The sequence below is a fragment of the Equus caballus genome, chromosome 16 (genome assembly GCF_041296265.1).
Source record: "Equus caballus isolate H_3958 breed thoroughbred chromosome 16, TB-T2T, whole genome shotgun sequence".
Classification (NCBI taxonomy): domain Eukaryota; kingdom Metazoa; phylum Chordata; class Mammalia; order Perissodactyla; family Equidae; genus Equus; species Equus caballus.
In genome coordinates, this window is record NC_091699.1 from 15,309,939 (window position 1) to 15,333,641 (window position 23,703).

The window sequence follows — 23,703 nt, forward strand, 5'->3', positions numbered from 1 at the left end:
TCTGAGCCCCCTCCAAACCACTCTTCACACTGGCACTGGAGTGATGTGTTAAAACACAAAATAATGAAAAATCCTCAAAGGCTTCTCCACACTCAGGTTAGTCTCAAATCCTTACCTCAACTATTGCCTACCTCTCCCTATTCTCACACTCTATCCCACATTCAGTGGTCTTTCACTGCCCCATTCTGGCCAGGCCCAGCTCTCACTCCTTGGACCTAGTTAACTCCTTCCAAGTTAGCCTTCGGATTCCAGCCTGAACATCCTTGACTAAATCAATCCCTCCCCCCATCTAGGTTCTCTTAGCACCATGTACCTCTCAGAAGAGATTTTACTAATTGCAAATTTTAATTTTGTGTGATTCTTCCTTTAGCATTTCCCTTCTTCACGAGATCTAAGTTCATGACGCCAGGAACTGTTTATCCCCACACTGTACTCCCAGTAACGCGAGCAGGGCCTACCACACAGAAGCCTCAATACATAAGTGATGAATGAATAAATGAATTAGGAAAATGGAATAATAAAGGGATAGATTGATGGCTGCTTGTGGTCCCTTCAGGGGTAATGTCGGACGCGAAATAGTAACAGCCTTTGCCGTTTTCCCAGCAGAGGCCGAAAATCTGCTAGATCCGAGAAGGAAGGGAGGCCTTCCGATTCAAAGTTGGGAGAACAGGTGTGTGACCCGGAGCGGCGGCCAGAAATTCGCTCAAAAGTAAACTGCTTCGGGCCCTCGGTCCCAGAAGGAGGGGCAGGGTAACAGCAGCTCCGCTCCTCCAGATTTCGCCCAAGCAGCCCACCATGAGCACCCACCAGCTTAACGCCCAGTGACCGCGTGGGTACTGGGCGGGCGGGCTGGGGGCGGAGCCACGCTTTCCGGGGGCCGCTTCCGCCCCCTGCGGCGTGCGCGTGCCCGTGCCCGCCGCCGCCTCGCGCGTGCGCCGCGGGCCGGGGGCGGAGGTTGTGGGCGGTGGCGGCGGGCGCGCGCGCTCTCGCCCCCACGCGCCGGTTCGCGTTCCCGCGCCGGGGCTGAGGCGGCGGTGGCGGCAGCGGCGGCGGCTGAGACGGCGCGGGGGGAGGGTCGGGAGGGGGGTGGTTGGGGGGGATGGACCGGGCGCGGCGGCCGCAGCGGCAGGACCCGGCGCTGGAGCTCGAGCGACGGAGCTGGCGGCGACGCCGGCTGCTCCTCCCCTCCTCGCCGGTGAGTGAATGCCCCCGCCCCGGACGCTGGCGTCGGCCGCGGCCCCTCACGGCCCCTCCGCCCGGGCGGGGAGCGTCGTGAGGGGAGCGTGGCCAGGCGGCGCCGCCGACGCGGGCCCGGCCTCCAGCTCGCGGCCTGGCGCGGCTCGGACCCTCGGTCGCCCCCGTTCGGAGCTGAAGCGCCGGGCCTAGGACTCGGCCCCCGGCATCCCGCCGGGCCCCTTCCTTCCCGGCTCGCTCCGCTGTCATTTTGACCCTGGGGTTTTCTCCCCACCCCCTCGCCTCGCCCCCTTCCCTGCACCTCCCCCTCCGGCCGCGGCGAGGGAGGGGCGTGTGAGGAGTCGGGCCGAGGCGCCAGGCGCTGTTTGGGAGCTGGCTCTGGTGGGCGTCTGGGGTCCTCGGAGCCCTCGCTCGCCCTGGCGTCCCCAGGAGTTGGCCGCTAGGGCTCAGCCCGTGCCACCTGAAACCAGTTTTGCGCCTTTTGTTTTGGTTTTGGACTTGTCGTTTGAGAGGAGGAGGCAGCCCGCTGTACTGAGACGGGGGAATAGGTGGTGCAGGGTGGGATGTGAGCCTAGGCGGGCTAGGCTTGGCCTCAGAGCGCCTTCTCTGGGCCCTTTGAGGAAGGGAAGAAGGGCGCAGTGAGCTGCACCTTCCCTGAAGGGCTGGAGATGCGCTGATAGCCGCACACCCCTGCTTTTTCAGCCTAAGCAGGAGCGTGTGTAGAGCTGGTCCAGCGGTTGGTTTGGTTCATCTCTTACCAATAATGGTGAGGATCCCCCAGGTGAATCTGCTGCAGGGTTTCTTGAAGGAGCCCGCTTGAGCCGTTGGCTGATTTCCGCCCCTTTTCTTTGGTGATGCCTTATCCGTTAGTCTTGGTAGATCCTAGCAAATGCTTTTGCAGGCTGCCTTTGGCATCCTGACTTGTCAGAGGAAAGGAGGATGCACACACACACTAATACAAAATGGTTGCTATAAGACTGACATACTTATCAGAGGTACCTGTACCATAAGCGTCTCTGTGAAAGATCTGAAATTCTAAATTAGCTAATTCCAAAAAACAAAAAAAAGCACCTAGGGCTTAAAAAGCAGGTAGCTGCTTTAAAATAAAACAGAACTTTGATTTGTTTATGCCTTCTGACCAGTATCTTAAATTTTGGAAGTGATTGGTTAAACCAGATCCTTGTCTTTGAAGTACCTGTGTTTAGAAATCATTGCAAAACCTGGAGGAAAGAACCTTATGAAAATGTTAGTGTGTTAATGACAAGATTCCTTCAGAAGGTAGATACATTTTTTTCTCCACTTGTAGATTGGAAGAGTGAGACTGGAATTGTGAGTAGGTGGTAGTTTTACTGGTGGTGTGTGGCAAACAATGCTTATAGGTGGGATTTTAACTCAACAATACCTTGTCCTCTACCAGCAGAGTCGGCTTGTATTATTTTGAAATCACACACCCACTCTCTGGCTAGTATGGAAAGATTAAAAAGCTGCTTCTGGTCTGTGGGCGGTAACCTTTTAATTTCTAGAGTTTTCAACTGCTTACAGAATAGATTGCTGATCAGCATAAGAAAAATTTAGATATTAAAAATTCATTAGCACATGATCTAGATCTGTTATAATTATGAGCATTTGTGAAGATTTGGCATGGTGGGGGGGCTGTGTACTACGTATGGGAAATGAGATTTCTCATAATATTTGCATGTTAAGGTAAACAAGCACAATGAGCTGACAGACTGTTGTGACACTTTGCAGTAGTTGAGAGAACCTTTTATGAGCACAAAAAAGCCTGTACACTTTGAAAAACCCCAGTGACCTGGACTAGTTGGTGACCACCATTACTTTAAGCTGTTTGCTCCTTTTCTCTACTAGAATATTTCTCCTTTTCTGCAAGAGTTTGTATGCCCGTCATATATGTACAAAACCTATAATGACTGAGGGGTTAAGTTTAAACTCCTCGAAGTGGTATTTATGGATCACTCATTAATTTATTCATCAAATATTTATTGAGCCTTTATTTTGTTCCAGGATTTTTTTCTAACTACTGGTTTACAGTGGGGGAACAAAATGGACAGGATCCCTGCCCTCATTCAGCTTTATTCTGTGTGTGTGAGAATGAGGGTAACAAGTAAGCAAATAGGTAATTTCAGATAATGCTATAAATCAGTGATTAGCAAAATTTTTCTGTAAAGCACCAGAAAGTAAATATTTTAGGCTTTTCGGGCCATACTGTCTCTGTTGCAACTACTCAACTCTGTTGTTTTGTGCAAAAGCAGGCACAGGCAGTACATAAACAAGCTTGTCTATGTTCTAATTAAACTTTGGACGCGGAAATCAGAATTTCATATACTTTTCCCATGTCACAAAATATTATTATTCTTTTTGATTTTTTTCAACCATTTAAAAATGTAAAAGCCGTTCTTAGCTCATAGGCCATACAAAAACATCTAGTAAGCCAGATTTGGCCTGCGGGCTATAGTCTGGCCCTTTATAGAGAAAGTTTGCTGGCTCCTGATATGAACTGTGAAGAAAATAAAACAAGCTAAAGTCACAAGTGAGTGACTGGTGGGGGTCGTGGGGAGGCCTCACTAAGGAGAAGATATTTGAACTGTGGCCTAAAAGGTGAAGAGCTTTCCTGGCGAATGAAACAGCAAGTGCAAAGATGCACAGGTGAAAATGAGCTTCTGCTCATTAAATTTCCCCAGCATTGAACTTCCCCATATTGCATGTCCTTCTTGCCTTTGTGTCTTTTTTGATTTCGTTGTTGTTAACTAGGATGCCCTCCTCCTGTCAGGTTTTAAAAGTCTACCCATTGTAGAATCTAAGACTTGGAAGAGATCTTAACTTCTTAACCAATTGCTCTGTTCTAAAATGTTCTCAGTGATTTTTCAGCCTCCTTTTGAACGCCATTGATGACAGAAAATTCATTACTTTGAAGTAGCCTGTGCCATTTTTAGATAGCTCTAATTGTTAGAGTGTTCTTCTTCATGTTGTGATAGGATTCAACCTTTCTGCTTCCTTTCCCTGATGCTGCCTTACAGGGCCCGTAGAGTAAGCCCGCATTGGGGTTGTACCTCCTCCCCAGGATTCCATTCTAAAGTCAGTGCATGAGACAAAAATTACATAAGTTGAAAAGTATACTTGAGAATCCTTTAAATTGCTTAAAAGTATGGTGTGCATGTTTTTGTATATATAATTGTATATAATTCTTGTGCGCTTTACAGACTGAAAGCCACCATTCTTGATTGAAGGAAGGAGCAAGAGGCAAAAAATTATGTAGATATGTAGGTCTTCAAATAATTTTGTTTTTTAAAACAGCTGTCAAATTCCTATCAGAGTGGGGGATGGTGGAGAATTTTAACATGTTCCTGCTTCCTTGCAGGGTTTATTACATTTTTACATGAAGCCTCTATTAATTAACTAATGTTTATAGAAGTGTTGTGTATATTAAACAAAATAAAATGTATAGGGGCACCTGGCACATGGTAAGTGGTCAATAAATGTTTGCAGGATTTGAATCTGAATTCTTGCATCATTGGGCTCACATGCACACTGTCCTTTGAAAAGTTGTAGAGAAGAACTTGGCCACCTGCTTCCTGTCTTTCCAAATTGACATTTCCTGTTGTGGCTCTATTGAACAGCTGTCACTCTCTGTGTCCTTGAGTGTTGGTCACATTTTACCAGAGGTCAACTAGTAAGTTAGATGGGCATATGATGTAACTCTATTAGTTCTGCCACGTGACCCTTAAAGTATTTCAACACTGCTGTTATGTCTCCCATTTAAGCCTTCACTTTTCAGGGCAAAGTATTTTCATTTCTTTTAGTTTTTTCTTATTTCTTGACCCTTATGGTTCTGATAAGTATACCAATTTATCATTATTCTTCTTTACTTTGGTACCCTGAAGTACCTTTTAAGATACAAACCAAGTTTTGTCTCCTTAATGAAGTCTTCCCTCATAATTCTAGACCTTCTCTATATTCCTAATATACTTTTAGCTGTACTTCTCAATTTAATATTTTCTTATTTTTGTATTTTATACTTGTTTCATGAGCATCTGTCTTACCTCACGATGACACAGCGAGCTTCTTGAGGGCCAAGAGCATATTTTAGGCATTTTTTGTTTCCTGCCTGCACTGAGTAAAATTTCAGGCATACAGTGGATCATAATTAGCTTACAATTTTTTAAAAGTAAAGTTTCTGGGGGCTGGCCCCGTGGCCGAGTGGTTAAGTTCGCGCGCTCTGCTGCAGGCGGCCCAGTGTTTCGTTGGTTCGAATCCTGGGTGCGGACATGGCACTGCTCATCAAACCACGCTGAGGCAGCGTCCCACATGCCACAACTAGAAGGACCCACAACGAAGAATATACAACTATGTACCAGGGGGCTTTGGGGAGAAAAAGGAAAATAAAATAAAATCTTAAAAAAAAAAATCAAGCCAAAGAAATATATTTAAAAAAAAAAAAGTAAAGTTTCTGTTTTAGAACAGCGTTAGATTTAGTAAATTATTATGAAGATGGTACAGAGAGTTCCTGGCTATCCCATACCCGGTTTCCTTTATTATTAACATCTTACATTAGTGTGGCACATAGGTCACAATTAATGAACCAGTATTGATTGATATATTATTACTTAGAAGTTTATACCTCATTTAAGAGTGACGTAGTTTTTTCCTCAATGTCCTTTTTTGTGTTCCAGGATCCCATTCAGGATGCCATGTTACATTTATTAGTCATGTCTCCTTAACTTCTCTTGGTTGTGACAATTTCTCAGACTTGTTTTTAGTGACCTTGCCAATTTTGAAGATAACTGGTCAGGTATTTTTTACAGTGTCCTTCAGTTGGGATTTGCCTGAGGTTTTTCTAATGATGAGACTGATGTAATCTGATTTTGGAAGGAAGACCGCAGAGGTAAAGTGTCTTCTCATCAAGTATCCAGAGTACATACTGCTGATATGACTTATCAGTGTTGATGTTAACCTTCATCACCTAGCTTGAGGTAGTGTTTGTTTTCTCCACTGTAAAGTTACCCTATTGTTCTTCCCTTCTTATACTATACTCTGGAAGAAAGACACCATACATAGCCCAGACTTAATTAGTAATGAGTTATGCTTCACCGCCTTAAAGGTAGAGTATCTGCATAAATTTCGTTGCTCAGGTTGTTCCAGCTTTGGCCATTTGGAGCTCTCTCAGTTGTCTCCTGTATCCCTTTCCTTTGACATACTCCTGTGATTGTGTGTGTGTGTGTAAGCTTGCACTTTCTTTCTGGCAACATAAAATGCTTCAGGCTCATCTTTTATATGTCATGCTCCCGTCCTATTCTCAGTCATTTTCTCAAGGAGCTCTAGTTCCTTTAATTGGAAAATGGTATTAGAAACCAAGATCTGGCTGCTAGATGTGCTAGTTGCTGCTAGCTTATTGTTGCTTCTAGGTCCTCTGAGTGACAGAGGAAGGACAGAGGTGTGTTTATATTAAGCTATGTATATATACATATCTGTAAATATTTCTGTATGTAACCATTGTCTCTATAGTAAGCTAAACATGAATTTATACTGATGTCTCCCACTCTACTTCCTTACATGGATCATTCTAACCTCCTCCACTTCACCATTGAGAAATCTGGCTCCCACCCCTGCCATCCATTTACTTAATTCTTCAGTTCCAGTATACATGTGTGGTGATTTCAGAATTGTTAATTTGTGCTCCTGTAGAAATTGTTTGTCGGCTGCAGTACAGTGCTTATATACTGTACTGTATTCCTTTTGGCTTTAGTCTTGTGGACTCCACTCATTTCCAGCATTGCTTAGGTCAATACCTTATTCCTATACCTCCTTTGTGCTTATGCTTTACAGTTTTATGTGTTTTGACAAATTTTTAATGTCTTACATTCACCATTACTGTATCATATAGAATAATTTCACTGTTATAAAAAATTTGTGCCTCACCTATTTCACTCTCCCCATACCAACCCTTGGCAACCACTGGTCTATTTAGTGTCTCTATAGTTTTGCCTTTTCCAGAATGTCAGTATATTAAATTTTAAAAAGTATTTTTGAATGATTTTTATGAACACAGCGTTTTGTTAAGTAGTGGGAGAAACAGGTACTAGATAACTAAACTTGGAAAGATATGTATTTTTTCTATTGAGGTAAAATTCACATATAAAATTCATCATTTTAACTATTTAATGTGTACAGTTCAGAGGCTTTGAGTACATTTGCAGTGTTGTGAAACCATCACCACTATCTAATTCTAGAACATAGTCATCACCCCTAAAAGAAACCTCATATCCATTAAGCAGTCCCTCTCCCCATCCTCTGGCAATCACTAGTTTGATTTCTGTCCCTATGGATTTGTCTGTTCTGGACATTTCATTTAAATGAAATCATGTAATATATGGCCTTTTGTTTTTGGCTTCATGTTTTTAAGATTCATCCATGTTGTAGCATGTTTCAGTACTTAATTCCTTTCTTCTGGCTGAATAATAATATATTGTATGGCTATATCACCCTTTGTTTACCCATTCATCAGTTGATGGACATTTGAGTTGTTTTCACTTTTTGTCTGCTATGGATAATGCTGCTGTGAACATTTGTGTGGAAGTTTTTGTTTGCACATATATTTTAAATTCTCTGGGGTATATAACTAATGTATATCTTAAAGTTACTCAATGGATTACTTGTAGAGTGCTGAAAGAATGCTACATTCTCTCTGCATGGTATTCATCAGTTACTGAAATCCTGTTGTCTTTTTCTTTTTACTATTATTTTTTAATTTTTAAAATGGAGGTAACATTCGTTCATAACGTTATATAAATTTCAAGTGTACATCATTATATTACGATTTCTGTGTAGACTATATCATGTTTACCACCCAAAGACTAATTACCATCCATCGCCAAACACAGGGGCCCGTACTCCTTTTGCCCTCCTCCCTCCCCCTTCCCCTCTGGTAACCACCAATCTAATCTCCGTATCTATGTGTTTGTTTGTTGTTGTTGTTTTTATCTTCTGTTTGAGTGAGATCATATGGTATTTGACTTTCTCTACCTGACTTTTTTCACTTAGAATAATACCCTCAACTTCCATCCATGTTGTTGCAAATGTCAAGATTTCATCTTTTTTTATAGATGAGTAGTATTCCATTCTCTATATATACCACATCTTCTTTAGCCACTCATCCCGTGATGGGCATTTAGGTTGTTTCCAAGTCTTTGCTATTGTGAATAGTGCCGTAGTGAACATAGGAATGCATGTATCTTTATGCATTTGGGTTTTCGTGTTCTTTGCATAAATGCTCAGCAGTGGAATAGCTGGATCATCTGGTAGTTCTATTCTAAATTTTTTGAGGAATCTCAGTACTGTTTTCCATAGTGACTGTACCAGTTTGCATTTACACTAGCAGTGTACTGGGGTTCCCTTTTCTCCACATTCTTTCCAACACTTGTTATTTCTTGTCTTTTTAATAATAGCCATTCTGATGGGCATGAAGTGATATCTCATTGTGGTTTTGGTTTGTATTTCCCTAATAATTAGTGATGTTCGTGAAGATCTTTTCATGTGCCTGTTGACTATCTGTATATCTCTGGAAAAATGTCTGTTCAGATCTTTTGCCCCCTTTTTTTTGAGGAAGATTAGCCCTGAGCTAACATCTGCTGCCAGTCTTCCTCTTTTTGCTGAGGAAGACTGGCCCTGAGCTAACATCCATGCCCATCTTCCTCTACTTTCTATGTGGGATGCCTGCCACAGCATAGCTTAACAAGTATGCATAGGTCCGCACCTGGGATCTGAACTGGCAAATCCTGGGCTGTCGAAGCAGAATGTGTGAACTTAACCACTGTGCCACCAGGCCGGCCCCTTTTGCCCATTTTTTAATTGGGTTGTTTGTTTTTTTGTTGTTGTGGTATGTGAGTTCTTTATATATTTTGGATATTAACCGCTTATCAGATATATGCTTGCAAATATTTCTCCCATTTGTTAGGTTGTCTTTTCGTTTTGTTGATGGTTTCCTTTGCTGTGCAGAAGCTTTTTAGTTTGATGTAGTCCCATTTATTTTTTCTTTTGTTTCCCTTGCCTAGTCAGACATGATATTTGAAAATATGCCGTTAAGACCGGTGTTGAAGAGCATACTGCCTGTGTTTTCTTCTAAAAGTTTTATGGTTTCAGGTCTTACATTCAAGTCTTTAATCCATTTTCAGTTAATTTTTGTGTATGGTGTAAGACAGTGGTCTACTTTCATTCCTTTGCTTGTGGCTGTCCAGTTTTCCCAGCACCATTTATTGAAGAGACTTTCCTTTCTCCATTGTATGTTCTTGGCTCCCTTGTCGAAAATTAGATAAGTGGGTTTATTTTTGGGCTCTTGATTCTGTCCCATGGATCTGTTTGTTTTTGTGCCAGTACCATGCTTTTTTGGTTACTATAGCTTTGTAGTATATTTTGAAATTAGGGAATGTGATACCTCCAGGTTTGTTCTTTTTTCTCAGGATTCCTGTGGCTATTTGGGGCCTTTTGTTGTTCCATATAAATTTTAGGATTCTTTGTTCTATTTCCATGAAAAATGTCATTGGAACTTTGATAGGGCTTACATTGAATCTGTAGATTGCTTTAGGAAGTATGGACATTTTAACCATGTCAGTTCTTCCAATCCAAGAGCATGAAATATCTTTCCATTTCTTTGTGTCTTCCTCAATTTTTTTTTTGCTGACGAAGATTTGCCTTGAGCTAACATCTGTGCCAGTCTTCCTTTATTTTGTGTGTGGGTCACCACCACAGCATGGTTGCTGACGAGTGGTTTAGGTCCACGCCCAGGAACTGAACCTGGGCTGCCAAAGAGCATGCCGAACTTAACCACTAGGCCACGGGGCCAGCTCCCTGTGTCGTCTTCAGTTTCTTTCAGCAGTGTTTTATAGTTTTGAGTGTATAGATCTTTCATCTCTTTGGTTAAATTTATTCCCAGGTATTTTATTCTTTTTGTAGCAATTGTAAATGGGATTGATTCTTAATTTCTCTTTTGACTATTTTGTTGTTAGTTTATAGACTTGCAACTGATTTTTGTATGTTGATTTTGTATTCTGCAACTTTACCATATTCATTTATTATTTCTAAAAGTTTTTTGGTGGATTCTTTGGGGTTTTCTATGTATAGAATCATGTCTTCTGCAAATAGTGACAGTTTCACTTCTTCCTTTCCAGTTTGGAGCCCTTTTATTTCTCTTTCTTGCCCGATACCTCTGGCTAGGACTTCCAATACTATGTTGAATAAGTGGGCAACTTTGTCTGGTTCTTGTTCTTAAAGGGATAGCTTTCAGTTTTTCCCTGTTGAGTGTGTTATTATCTGTGGGTTTGTAATATATTGCCTTTATTATGTTGGGATACTTTCCTTCTATAGCCATTTTATTGAGAGTTTTTATCATAAATGGATGCTGTATCTTGTCAGATGCTTTCTCTGTATTTATTGAGATGATCATGTGATTTTTATTCTTCATTTTGTTAATGTGGTGTATCATGTTGATTGAATTGTGGATATTGAACCATCCCTGCATCCCTGGAATAAATCTCACTTGATCATGGTGTATTATCTTTTTAATTTGTTGTGTTCGATTTGCTAATATTTTGTTGAGGATTTTTGCATCTATGTTCATCAGTGATATTGGCCTGTAATTTTATTTTTTTGTGTTGTCTTTGTCTGGTTTAAGGGTAATGTTGGCCTTGTAGAATGAGTTAGGAAGCTTCCCTTCCTCTTCAATTTCTTGGAAGAGTTTGAAAGCTTAGGTGTTGCATGTTTGGTAGAATTCACCAGGAAAGCCATCTGATCCTAGACTTTTATTTTGGGGGAGGTTTTTTATTTCTGTTTTGATCTCCTTACTGGTGATTGGTCTGTTTAAATTCTCTATTTCTTCTTGATTCAGTTTTGGAAGGTTGTATGATTCTAAGAATTTGTCTGTTTCTTCAGATTATCCAATTTGTTGGCATATAACTTTTCATAGTACTCTTGTAATCTTTTGTATTTCTGAGATGTCTGTTGTAATTTCTCCTCTTTTGTTTCTGATTTATTTGCGCCTTCTCTCTTTTTTCGTGGTGAATCCAGATAAAAGTGTGTCAATTTTGTTTATCTTTTCAAAGAACCAGCTCTTAGTTTTATTGATGTTTTTCTATTTATTTTGAGTCTCTATTTTGTTTATTTCTGCTCTGCTTTTTATTATTTCCTTCCTTCTACTGATTTTGGGCTTTGTTTGTTCTTTTTGTAGTTCCTGTAGGTGGACTATTATATTGTTTATTTGAGATTTTTCTTGTTTGTTGAGGGAGGCCTGTATTGGTGTAAACTTCCCTCTCAAAACCACTTTTGCTGTAGCCCATAAATTTTGGCATGTTGTATTTTCATTTTCATTTGTCTCCAGGTATTTGTTAATTTCTCCTGTGATTTCTTTGTTGACTCAGTCATTGTCTAGTAGCATTTTGTTTAATCTCCACATATTTGTGGCTTTTCTGATTTTCTTCCTGTAATTGATTTCTAGTTTCATACCATTGTGGTCAGAAAAGATGCTTGGTATTATTTCAGTCTTCTTAAATTTATGGAAACTTGTTTTGTGGCCTAATACGTGATCTGTCCTGGAGAATGTTCCATGCGCATTCAAACAGAATATGTTTTCTATGATTTTTGGATGCAGTGTTTTGTATATATCTATTAAGTCCATCTGATTTAATGTGTCATTTAAGGCCAGTGTTTCCTTGTTGATCTTCTGTTTGGATGGCCTATCCATTGATGTAAGTGGAGTGTTAAAGTCCCCTACTTTTATTGTGTTACTATTTCTCCCTTTTTGTGTGTTAATAATTGCTTTGTATATTTAGGTGCTCCTATGTTGGGTGCATAGATATTTACAAGTGTTATATCCTCTTGTTGGATTATTCCTTTTATCATTATGTAGTGCCCTTCTTTGTCTCTTGCTACAGTTTTTGTTTTAAAGCCTCTTTTGTCTTATATAAGTATTGCAACCCCGTGTTTTTTTCATTGCCATTTGCATGGATTATCTTTTTCCATCATTTCACTTCCAGTTGTCTCTTTAGGTCTGAAGTGTTCTCTTGTGTGTAGCATACATATGGGTCTTGTTTTTTTTATTCAATCAGCCACCCTCTGCCTTTTGATTGCAGCATTTAGTCCATTGAGATTTAAAGTAGCTATTGATAAGAATGTACTTATTGCCATTTTGTTACCTTTTCTGGATGTTTTAGTAGTTCTTCTCTGTTCCTTTCTTCTTCTCTTGCTCTCCTCCCTTATGGTTTTATGGCTTTCTTTAGTATTATGTTTGGGTCCCTTTCTGTTAATTTTTTGTGTGTTTATTATAGGTTTCTGGTTTGTGATTACCATGAGGTTCATAATAATAACCTATGTATGTAGCAATCTATATTAAGTTGATGGTCTCTTTAGTTTGACCTCTTGCTAAAAGCTCTGATCTTTTACTCCCCTTCTCCCACATTTTTAAACCTCTTTGGTGTATGTGTGTGTGCGTGTTGTTAACCTCTTATGTTAGAAATAGATAATTTTATTACTTTTGTCTTTTGACCCTTCATAGTAGCTTCATAGGTGGTTGATCTGCTACCTTTACCGTATATTTGCCTTCATCAATGATTTTATTACTATTTTTTCATCATTTTCTTATTCCTACTTGTGGTCTCTTTTTTTCCTACTTAAATAAGTCCTTTTAGCATTTCTTCTAGGACTGGTTTATTGATAAACTCCTTTAGTGTTATGCTTGTCTGGAAAATTCTTTCTCTCTCTATCCATTCTGAATGATAACCTTGCTGGGTAGAGTATTCTTGGCTGTAGATTTTTTCCTTTCAGCACTTTAAGTATATCGTGCCACTCCGTTCTGGCTTATAAGGTTTCTGTTGAGAAGGCAGCTGATAGCCTTGTGGGGTTTCCTTTGTATGTAACTTGTTGCCTTTCTCTTGCAGCTTTTAGGATTCTCTCTTTGTGTTTAGTTCTTGACGTTTTAATTATGATGTTTCTTGGTGTGGGCTTTGGGTTTATCTTGTTTGGTGCTCTCTGTGCTTCCTGTACCTGGGTGTCTGTTTCTTTCCTTAGATCAGGAAAGTTTTTAGCTATTATTTCTTTGGATAGATTCTCTGCCCTTTTGTCTCTCTCTTCTCCTTCTGGGACACCTATGGTAGCGGATGTTAGTGCATTTGATGTTGTCCCAGAGGTCCCTTAGACTGTCCTCGTTCTTTTTAATTCCTTTTTCTGTTCAGCTTGGGTGATTTCCGCCTGTCGTTCTTCCAGCTCACTGATCCATTCTTCTGTATCATCTGGTCTGCTTTTGATTCCCTTTAATGAGTTTTTGATTTCCATTATTGTATTCTTCAGTTCTGATTGGTTCTTTTTTATATTTTACAACTCTTTGTTGAAGTTCTCATTGTGTTCATCTATTCTTCTCCCAAAATCAGTGAGTATCCTTATGACTAGTTTTTACTCTTTATCAGGTAGATTGTTTATCTCTGTTTTGTTTAGTTCTTTTTCTGAGGATTTTCCTTTTCCCTTATTTGGAACATATTCCTTTGTCTCCTCTTTTTGCCTTTTTCTCTGTGCTTATATCTATGTTTTAGGTAGATCAGCTACATCTCCTGATCTTGGAGAAGTGGCCTTATATAAGAGATGCCTTATGAGGCCCAGCATTGTACTTCCCTCTTGTTACCAGTTCCAGATGTTCCGGGAGTGTCCCCTGTGTGCGCCATGTGTCCTGTTGTAGCAGGGTTGCTGTTACTGCAGGTGCACAGGAAGGCTAGGCTGTCTTCCTGGCCAGCTGGTTGTAAGGCTCAGCTGCATGTGGCTGCTACAGTCCTTTCAGTCACTTTATTGGGCAGGGGGAGTCCCAGCACAGTTGGCTGCAAGTTCTAATAGCACATTCCTGCTGCAGTTTTTCTGTTAAGTGAGTAGGCTCCCATTGTGGCTGGTTGGTAGCCTCTGGGGCTCACAATGGCTGTAAGGCTGTTGTCAACTCTCTCAGTAGTGCAGCTGTGTGGGGCCGACCCCAGGTGTGCCAGCACACAGTTGTTTCAGGCATTGATAGTTATCGCAGATCCCCTATATGGCTGGGAAGCACAAGTCTGCTGCAACTGACAAGCCCCACCACCTGCGGGCCCACACACCCTGTCTATGCAGTCCTGCCTCGTGTGCATGCCCCGTCCAACTGAAATGCACGCCACTCACCCTGCTGCAGAGGCCTCAGACACTCCATCAATGACAGGCCTGCCCATCATGCACGCCCTGCCCTGCAAAGGTGGACTCACTCACCTTGCTGCAGAGGTCCTACACCCCCTGTCTATGCAGGTCCACTAGTTGTCTGAGGGCTTGCTGGTAGGTGGGGCCTGTACCTAGGGCAGGCTGTCTGTCCTGGCTGAGCTGGATTAAATCAGTGCTCTAGTGGGTGGGGCAAACAACCCCTGTGCTAACAGGCCAGGGGAAGACTCCAATGGCATCTGCCAGCGTCTCTGTCAGTATACCTGTACTAGGTCACAATAATGGCTGCCACCAATGTCTCAGTCCCTGGGAAGGTGGTCCCAGCCACCTCCTGTCTCCCTGAGATATGCCCAGAGCCTATTAAGTGAGTCTGTTTTCACCAAAGAACCATGTACCTTTTTGTGATTTTGTGTTGCTTTCCAGAACTGGTGAATTTGTATGTGAGCCCTAGCTTGCTCTTATGTTTCAGAGCTTTTCTGGGTGTATCCCCCGTTGTTGTTAATAGCAAAGCCAAATATTATGATACTTGTCTCAGTTGTGCTGAGTTCAAAAGCTGCTCGTTGTGGCATAGCTCTCCCACTTAGATCCCCTGCTCCTCTAGGGAGAGCTTCATACCTTAAGACTGATCCCGTCTGTGAAGTGCTGTGGCTAGAATGTGTCTTTTTTCATCTCCAGAAAAATATTTCTGCCTCTTCCTCCTCAATCAGCACTGTCCCTTGCTGTGGGTTCTTTTTATCCAGTTTCTGGTTCTCTCTCGGGTAATTGTTCCAGGGATAATTGTAAATTTGTTGTGTCCATGGGAGGAGGTGAGTTCAGAGTCTGCTTACATCGCCATCTTCCCAGCAGTCTTCTCCCTATTGTCTTTACAGACTAAAGAATTTTGGTCCAGATGGGGTAGCAGTAGGTAGCCTTCTCCTAGAATTTTACCAGAAGAACATCCTGAGTTATGTTGTGTGTCATTTAGTTATCTTTCTGAGATTAGCAAATAGTTTCTCACTGTAAAGTTGGATTATCAGATCTGCTTGTGGTCTCAAGGAATCTGAGTGTATGAATTATGTTTAACATCATATATTCAGAGGAATAGTAGGCAGGATTCCCATTCTTAATCTCTTTGGCATCAGTGATATTACAGAGGTTTTATTCTTACCATATTCCCTCTGAGGTTTGGACCATAATAGAGTGGCATTAAATATTACTGTTTTCTTTTTCCTATTTCAGCACCCAACCCTGAAGCTTTGTTTTGCAGTTATTGCTTTGACATCTTTGTTTGGATAAGTTTATTTTCCTCAGGAAGACTTAGCAAAAGTTTTCTTCTTTTCCAGTTTTGGTTAACCTGACCAATTCGTTGAAACCTAATGTTTTTCAGACTTCTTGAAAGCAAGGAACGTTCTTTGCTGTCTTTGTAGCTTACTTCTACGTGACTTTGGGGTTCCCCAGAGACAATAGAAAATAGATAAATTATATATTAATCATCATCATACTTTATCCCGAGGAATATCTCTGTATGCAAGCCCTTTAAAAGGATTTGTGTAACAGAACAGTAGGGTGGAACCAAGATTTTAATTTTACTTTTCTAAAAGACTTACTTTCTTTACTGAGCAAATAGCTTGGACCTTTGCATTTCTTTTTGTACAAAGGGTAACTCTCTAATTTACAAGAATGTTGTGATGGGAAAGGACTTCTATGAATCAAAGTACTTTATTATTTTTTTGGAAGATGGGCATTTTGGAAGATATGTGTATTATGAAAATTCTTGTTAGTGCTTTTTTCTTTATTTTAAAAATGTAAATGAATCTACTCTTTCATTATAGTAAAAACTTTCATCAAGTACTGTGTGTGTATTCTCTTTACCGTTTGCAGTGCTCTTCATTTTTCTGTGTAGTTCCACATTTCTACCTGGTACATTTCCCTTCAGAACAAAGGACTTTTTTTGACCTTTCTCATGGTGCAGGTTTACTGATGATGAATTCTTTCAGCTTTTGTGTGTCTGAAGAAGTGTTTAGTTTGCCTTGAATTATAGAAGCTGTTTTCTCTGGATATAGAATTTTAGGTTGACAATCTTTTTCTCCCCCAGTACTTTAAAGATGTTGCTTCACTGTCTTCTGGCCTGCATTATTTCTGATGAAAAGTCTGCTGCCATTCTTATCTTTATCCCTCTGTACATGATATGTATTTTTTCTTTTGGCTTCCTTTTCTTTTTCTTTCACTTTTTAAAAATTCTGGTATAATACATGTAACATAAAATGTACCCATCTTAACTATCTTTAAGTGTACCATTCAGTGGTATTAAGTGCATTCGTGTCATTGTGTGACCGTTACAATCATCTACCTCCAGAACTCTCTTAATCTTGCAGAACTGAAACTACCTATTAAACAATAACTCCCCATTCCTCTTTTTCCCTAGCCCCTGGTAACCACCATTATTCTTTCTGTCTCTATGATTCTGTCTACTTTAGGTACCTCATATAAGTGGAATCATACAGTATTTGTCTTTTTGTGACTGGCTTATTTAACTTAGCATAATGTCTTCAAGGTTCATCCATGTTGCAGCATGTGTCAGAATTTCCTTCCTTTTTAAGGCCGAATAATATTCCATTGCACGCATATACTGCATTTTTCTTATCCATTCATCTATTGGTGGACTCTTGGGTTGTTTCCATGTTTTAGTTATTGTGAATAATGCTGCTCTGAACATAGTTGTACAAATATTTCTTTGAGATCCTGCTTTGAGTTTATTTGAGCATATACCCAGAGGTGGAAATGCTGGATCGTATAGTAATTCTGTTTAAATTTTCAGGAACTGTCATACTGTTTCCCACAGTGACTGTACATTCCCACCAACAGTGCATAAGGTTTGCAAGTTCCCACATTTTTGCCAACATTGTTATTTTCTTTCTTTCTTTCTTTTTTCTTCTGCTAGTAGCTACCCTAATGAGTATGAGATGGTATCTCATTGTGGTTTTGATATGCATTTCCTTATTATTAGTTATGTTGAGTATCCTTCATGTGCTAATATATCTTCTTTGGACAAATGTCTTTTTAAGTCATTTGCCCGTTTTTGAATTGCATTTTTTGTGGTTGTTGAGTTGTAGATGTTCTTTCTGTGTCCTGGATATTAATTACTTATACACGATTTGCAAGTATTTTCTCCCATTCTGTATTCCTCTGGCTGCTTTTAATATTTTTTTCGTTATCTCTGGTTTTAAGTATTTGATTTTGGTTATTTCTTGGTGGAGTTTTAGTTTTCTTCATGTTTTTTGTGCTTGGTTTTTGTTGAGCTTCTTGGATCTGTAGGTTTATAATTTTCATCAAGTTTGGAAAATTTTTGTATATTATTTCTTCAAATCCCCCTGCCTCACCCCAAGATACCAATTACACATACATTATTAGGCTCCTTGAATTTTTCCTATAGCTCACTGATAACTCTGCTCTTTTTTCTCAGCCTTCTTGTTTTCCATGTTTCATTCTGGATAGTTTCTATTGTTATGTCTTTACATTCACTATTCTTTTCTTTTGCATTGTCTTATCTGCTGTTAATCTCATTCACTGTATTTCATTTTAGCCTACTATATATTCTATGATTTGTAGTTTGATAGAAGTGCATTGATGTGGCAGGTGTTAAGAAATACTGCCTTACTTTCTGCCAAAATACAATAGATTCCTAATTCTGTAAGATAGGGTGCACAAAACCACTCTGTGTGTCAAATTAACTTTGATGTCCCAGTTTCCAAATTAACTGCTTTACTGCCAGATCTACATATGTATTTTTTGCAGTATTATTCTGTATTTTCTGCTGACATAGACATCTGCATCAGTTCTAAAATACTTGTTTTATAAGGCACCAGAGTGCTTGATGTGTTTGCTGGACTACCTAATATTATTTGTCTGTGTTTGGTTGCATAATATGACCATCATCTTGCGATAAAAAACGTGAAATAGATTTTATATTTTGTTCACCATACTGCTTGTTTATTATTATTATTATTATTTTTTTTTTTGAGGAAGATTAGCCCTGAGCTAACTACTGCCAATCCTCCTCTTTTTGCTGAGGAAGACTGGCCCTGAGCTAACATCCATGCCCATCTTCCTCTACTTTATACGTCGGACACCTACCACAGCATGGCTTTTGCCAAGTGATGCCATGTCCGCACCTGGGATCTGAACAGGCAAACCCCGGGGCCACCGAGAAGCGGAACATGGGAACTTAACTGCTGCGCCACCGGGCCAGCCCCTGCTTGTTTATTATTAATTAGAGAGCTGGATTACATGCTGAAGTGTGCCTTTGATTACTGCTGTCATTGATAAACCAGTGCCGGCTGGGCTTGGCCACTTTTATACCTCTGTGTGATCTTTTAATGTTCGCTAATGTCAACTTGAAACGTTTTGCAGACTAACAACTGGTAATTGTTTGCCAGCCAGTCATTTGCACTCAGTAGAATTTCTGTCTCCTTTTCTTGCTCCTCTGCCCTAGCAGGTATTACTCTCACAAGAAGACATGCCCACAGTTAGCACTTTCTTCAGATGCTGACACTTGGTGAACAGCTGCTTTTGATCACAAGATTTAGAAGACACAGACTTCATCCTCCCAGATTCGATTTTTTTTTTATATGCATCTTCTCTTTCTATGTCTTTTTAAAAAATAACTTTTGGGGAACATTTTGGATTGCAACTGTTCATCCTCATGTATACAAACAAAGGAAAGCTATTAGGTTAGGATTTTGAGGAGGTGTGTCTTTTTTCTTCTGTTGGAAAATCTCATCCCTTAGACACTCAGAACAGTATATAATAATGATGTAACATTTACTCTTTCTTCGGTAGAACTCAGTTCTCATTCATTCACTTGTTCCACCTTCCTTTCTCCCATTCTCTTTTTTTCTAGCAATTGCCACAACTCAGTAAGAATTTTCTTTATGTGCAACATAAGAGCTCATTTCTTACACTCTTCCTGAGTGTCATTGGACTCTGGGTTAGACTTATGAGTAACAGAAAGCAATTTGAATTCTTATTCCTCAAGTTGAGACTTTGACTTTGATGAACTGAGTTTGTTTGTTGTCATTCTGTATAGACACTTTATAGTTTGGGACAACTCAGTATCTTCAGCATAATATATAGCTATCTGATTTTGCCATTTGGTTCAATATAATTTACAAGAGGAAGTATACTGTAGAGTTTTATACTAAAAATCAAGAGACTTCAGTCCTAGTGTTCACATTTTTACTGCCACGCTTTGAGAGTTAAAGTATGTTTGTTTCCTCACCTCTAAATTGGACTTATCATTACTTGCTTTATACAAACTTCATGGGATTGTTGAGGATCAAATGAGAAAATTTGTGTGGAAGGCTATTTTCTCGACATAAAAGATTGTTATGGCATTGTGGAGAGCTGTACGCATATCTCTTCTTTTCACTTAAAGACTCAGTTGTTTTGTTTGTTTTTGGTGAGGAAGATTGGCCCTGAACCTGTGGCCAATCTCCCTCTTTTTGCTTGAGAAAGATTGTCGCTGAGCTAACATCTGTGCCAATCTTACTCTATTTTTTATATGTGGGATGCTGCCACAGAATGACTTGGTAAGCGGTGTGTAGGTCTGTGCCCAAGATCTGAACCCACAAACCCCAGGCTGCCCAAGTGGAGCACGCAGACTTGACCACTACACCACTGGGCCGGCCCCAAAGACTCAGTTTTTATTTCTGCAAGTTTTTTTATGGTACAGCCCCATGATGAATCAGAGTTTTATTTTTATTTATTTATTATTATTTTTTTTTTTGAGGAAGATTAACCCTGAGCTAACGTCTGCTGCGAATCCTCCACTTTTTGCTGAGGAAGACTGGCCCTGAGCTAACATCCATGCCCCTCTTCCTCTACTTTATATGTGGGATGCCTGCCACAGTATGGTGTGCCAAGTGGTGCCATGTCTGCACCCAGGATCCAAACTGGTGAACCCCAGGCCGCTGAAGCAGAATGTACACACTTAACTCCTGTGCCACCGGGCTGGCCCCTGCATCAGATTTATAAATCTCCATGTTTAATCATGGATGAACAGTAGTGTTTACAGTGCCTAATTACATAGTAAGTGCTCAGTATATTTTAAAAAGTGGATTTGTTGAATGTGATGCTGAGAAAACGTCAGTTTGTGTGGTGAGGAGCTATTTTACAAGATCTGTTGGATAATGTTTTGAAGAGAAACCTCATTTGTTTATTGTATTATGCATTTAAAAATATTTTAGGGCCAGCCCCATTGGCCTAGTGGTTAAGTTCAGCATGCTCTGTTTTTGTGGCTTGGGTTCAGTTCCTAGGTGCAGACCCACACCACTCGTCTGTCAGTGGTCATGCTGTCACAGTAGCTTACATACAAAAAAAGAGGAAGATTGGGAACAGATGTTAGCTCAGGGCAAATCTTCCTCAGCCAAGAAAAAAATTTTTTATTGTGGTAACTCGTTTATAACATTATGTAAATTTCAGGTGTTCATTATTATATTTTGATTTCTGTGAGGACTACATCATGTTCACCACCCAAAGTCTAGTTGTCATCTATCATCTTATATATGTGTCCTTTTGCCCTCCCCCCACCCTCTCCCACCCTCATAACCACCAGTCTCTTCTCTGTATCCATGTGTTCATTTGTTGTTGTTGTTTTTAATCTTCGAGATATGAGTGAAATCATAAAGTATTTGGCTTTCTCCATCTGACTTATTTCACTTACCATAATGCCTTCACAGTCCATCTATGTTGTTGAAAATGGAAATATTTAATCTTTATTTATGACTGTGTAGTATTCCTGTGTGTGTGTGTATGTGTGTGTGTATGTATGTATACACCACATTTTTTAATCAATTCATTTGTTAATTTGTTGATGAGCACTTAGGTTGTTTCCAAGTCTTGGCTATTGTGAATAATGCTGCAGTGAATATAGGAGTACATATATCTTTTCAAATTGTTGTTTTCATGTTCTTTAGATAAATACCCAGAAGTGGTATAGCTGGATCATATGGTAGTTCTTAATTTTTTTGAGAAATCTCTATACTACATTATGGCTGCACCAGTTTACATTCCCACCAGCAGTGTGTGAGGGTTCCCTTTTCTCTACACCCTGTCCAACACTTGTTATTTCTTTTTAATAATAGCCATCCTTATGGATGTGAGGTGATATCTTATTGTGGTTTTGATAGGCATTTCTCTAATAATTAGTGATGTTGACCATCTTTTCATGTGCCTGTTTGCCATCTGTATATATTGTTTGGAAAAATGTCTGTTTGGTTCTTTTGCCTATTTTTTAATTGGGATGTTTGGTTTTTTTTGTTGTTGAGTTGTATGAGTTCTTCGTATATTTTGGATATTAACCTCTTATTGGATATATGATTTGCAAATATCTTCTTCCAGTTGGTAGGTTGTCTTTTTGTTTTGTTAATGGTTTCCTTTACTGTGCAGAAGCTTTTTTGTCTGATGTAATCTCATTTGTTTGTTGTTTCTTTTGTTTCCCTTGGCTGGTCAGATAGGGTATTTGAAAGGATACTGCTAAGACTGATGTCAAAGAGTGTACTTGGGCCTGTCCTGGTGGCCTAGTGGTTAATTTTGGTATGCTCTGCTTCAGTGGTCTGGGTTTGGTTCCCAGGCGCAGACCTACACTTCTCGTTGGTCAGTAGCCATACCGTTGTGGCGGCTCACATATAAAAAGAGGAAGAGGGGCCTGCCTGGTGGCGCAGTGGTTAAGTGTGCACCTTCTGCTTCAGCGGCCTGGGGTTCGCCAGTTCGGATCCCGGGTGTGGACATGGCACTGCTTGGGAAGCCATGCTGTGGTAGGCGTCCCACATATAAAGTAGAGGAAGATGGGCACAGATATTAGCTCAGGATCAGTCTTCCTCAGCAAAAAGAGGAGGATTGTCAGCAGTTAGCTCAGGGTAATCTTCCTCAAAAATAAATAAATAAATAAATAAATAAGTAAAAATAAAAAGAGGAAGATTGGCAACAGATGTTAGTGCAGGTCGAATCTTCCTCAGCAGAAATTTTTTAAAAAAAGAGTGTATCGCCAGTATTTTCTTCTAGGAGTTTTATGGTTTCAGGTCTTACATTTCTTTCTCCATTATATGTTCTTGGCTCCTTTGTCAAAGATTACCTGTCTATAGATGTGTGGTTTTATTTCTGGGCCTTCAGGTCTGTTCTGTTGATCAGTCTGTCTGTTTTTGTGCCCGTACCATGCTGTTTTGATTACTATAGCTTTGTAGTATATTTTGAAGTCAGGGATTGTGATGCCTCCAGCTTTGTTCTTTTTTCTCAGGATTGCTTTAGCTATTTGGGGTCTTTTGTTGCCCCATATAAATTTTAGGATTCTTTATTCTATTTCTGTGAAGATTGTGATTAGGATTCTGATTGGGATTGCATTGCATCTGTAGATTGCTTTAGATAATATGGATATTTTAACTATATTTATTCTTCCAATCCATATGCATAGAATATCTTTCCATTTCTTTATGTCATCATCGATTTCTTTCAATAATGTTGTACAGTTTTCATTGTATAGGTCTTGCCCCTTCTTGGTAAGTTTATTCCTAGATATTTTATTCCTTTTGTTGTAGTTGTAAATGGGATTGTATTCTTGCGTTCTCATTCTGTTGGTTTTTTATTAGAGTATAGAAATGCAACTGATTTTTGTAAGTTGGTTTTTGTACTTTGTAACTTGCTGTAGTTGTTGATTATTTCTTTTTTTTTTTTTTTAAAGATTTTATTTTTCCCTTTTCTCCCCAAAGCCCCCTGGTACATAGTTGTATATTCTTCGTTGTGGATCCCTCTAGTTGTGGCATGTGGGACGCTGCCTCATCGTGGTTTGATGAGCAGTGCCATGTCCTCACCCAGGATTCGAACCAACGAAACACTGAGCCTCCTGCAGCGGAGCGCATGAACTTAACCACTTGGCCACAGGGCCAGCCCCTGATTATTTCTAATAGTTTTCTGATGGGTTCTTTAGAATTTTCTATATATAAAATCATGTCGTCTGCAAACAGTGAGAGTTTCACTTCATTGCCTATTTGGTTTCTTTTTGTTTCTTTTTCTTGCCTAATTGCTCTGGCCAAAACGTCCAGTACTATGTTGAATAAGAGTGGTGAGAGTGGGCACCCTTTGTTCCTGTTCTCAGAGGGATGGCTTTCAGTTTTTCCCCATTGAGTATGATGTTGGCTGTGGGTTTGTCATCTTTGGCCTTTATTATGATGAGGTACTTTCCTTCTGTACACATTTTATTGAGAGGTTTTTTTTTTTAATATCATAAATGGATGTTGGATCTTGTCAGATGCTTTC

General features: G+C 40.0%; 1 protein-coding gene across 8 annotated transcripts in view; it reads left to right on the forward strand.

The window, feature by feature from the left end:
• Nucleotides 1-994: 994 nt before the first annotated feature.
• TMCC1 (transmembrane and coiled-coil domain family 1) overlaps nt 995-23,703 on the forward strand; it is a 251,308-nt gene continuing 228,599 nt past the window's right edge. For 5 of the 8 annotated variants that reach the window (XM_014731398.3, XM_023619926.2, XM_070237209.1 and 2 more), the window contains exon 1: nt 995-1,195. The gene's annotated coding sequence lies outside the window, so the exon portion shown is untranslated. The remainder of the gene's footprint in view (nt 1,196-23,703) is intronic. The other 3 variants (XM_070237203.1, XM_070237211.1, XM_070237206.1) reach the window with 3 other exon arrangements.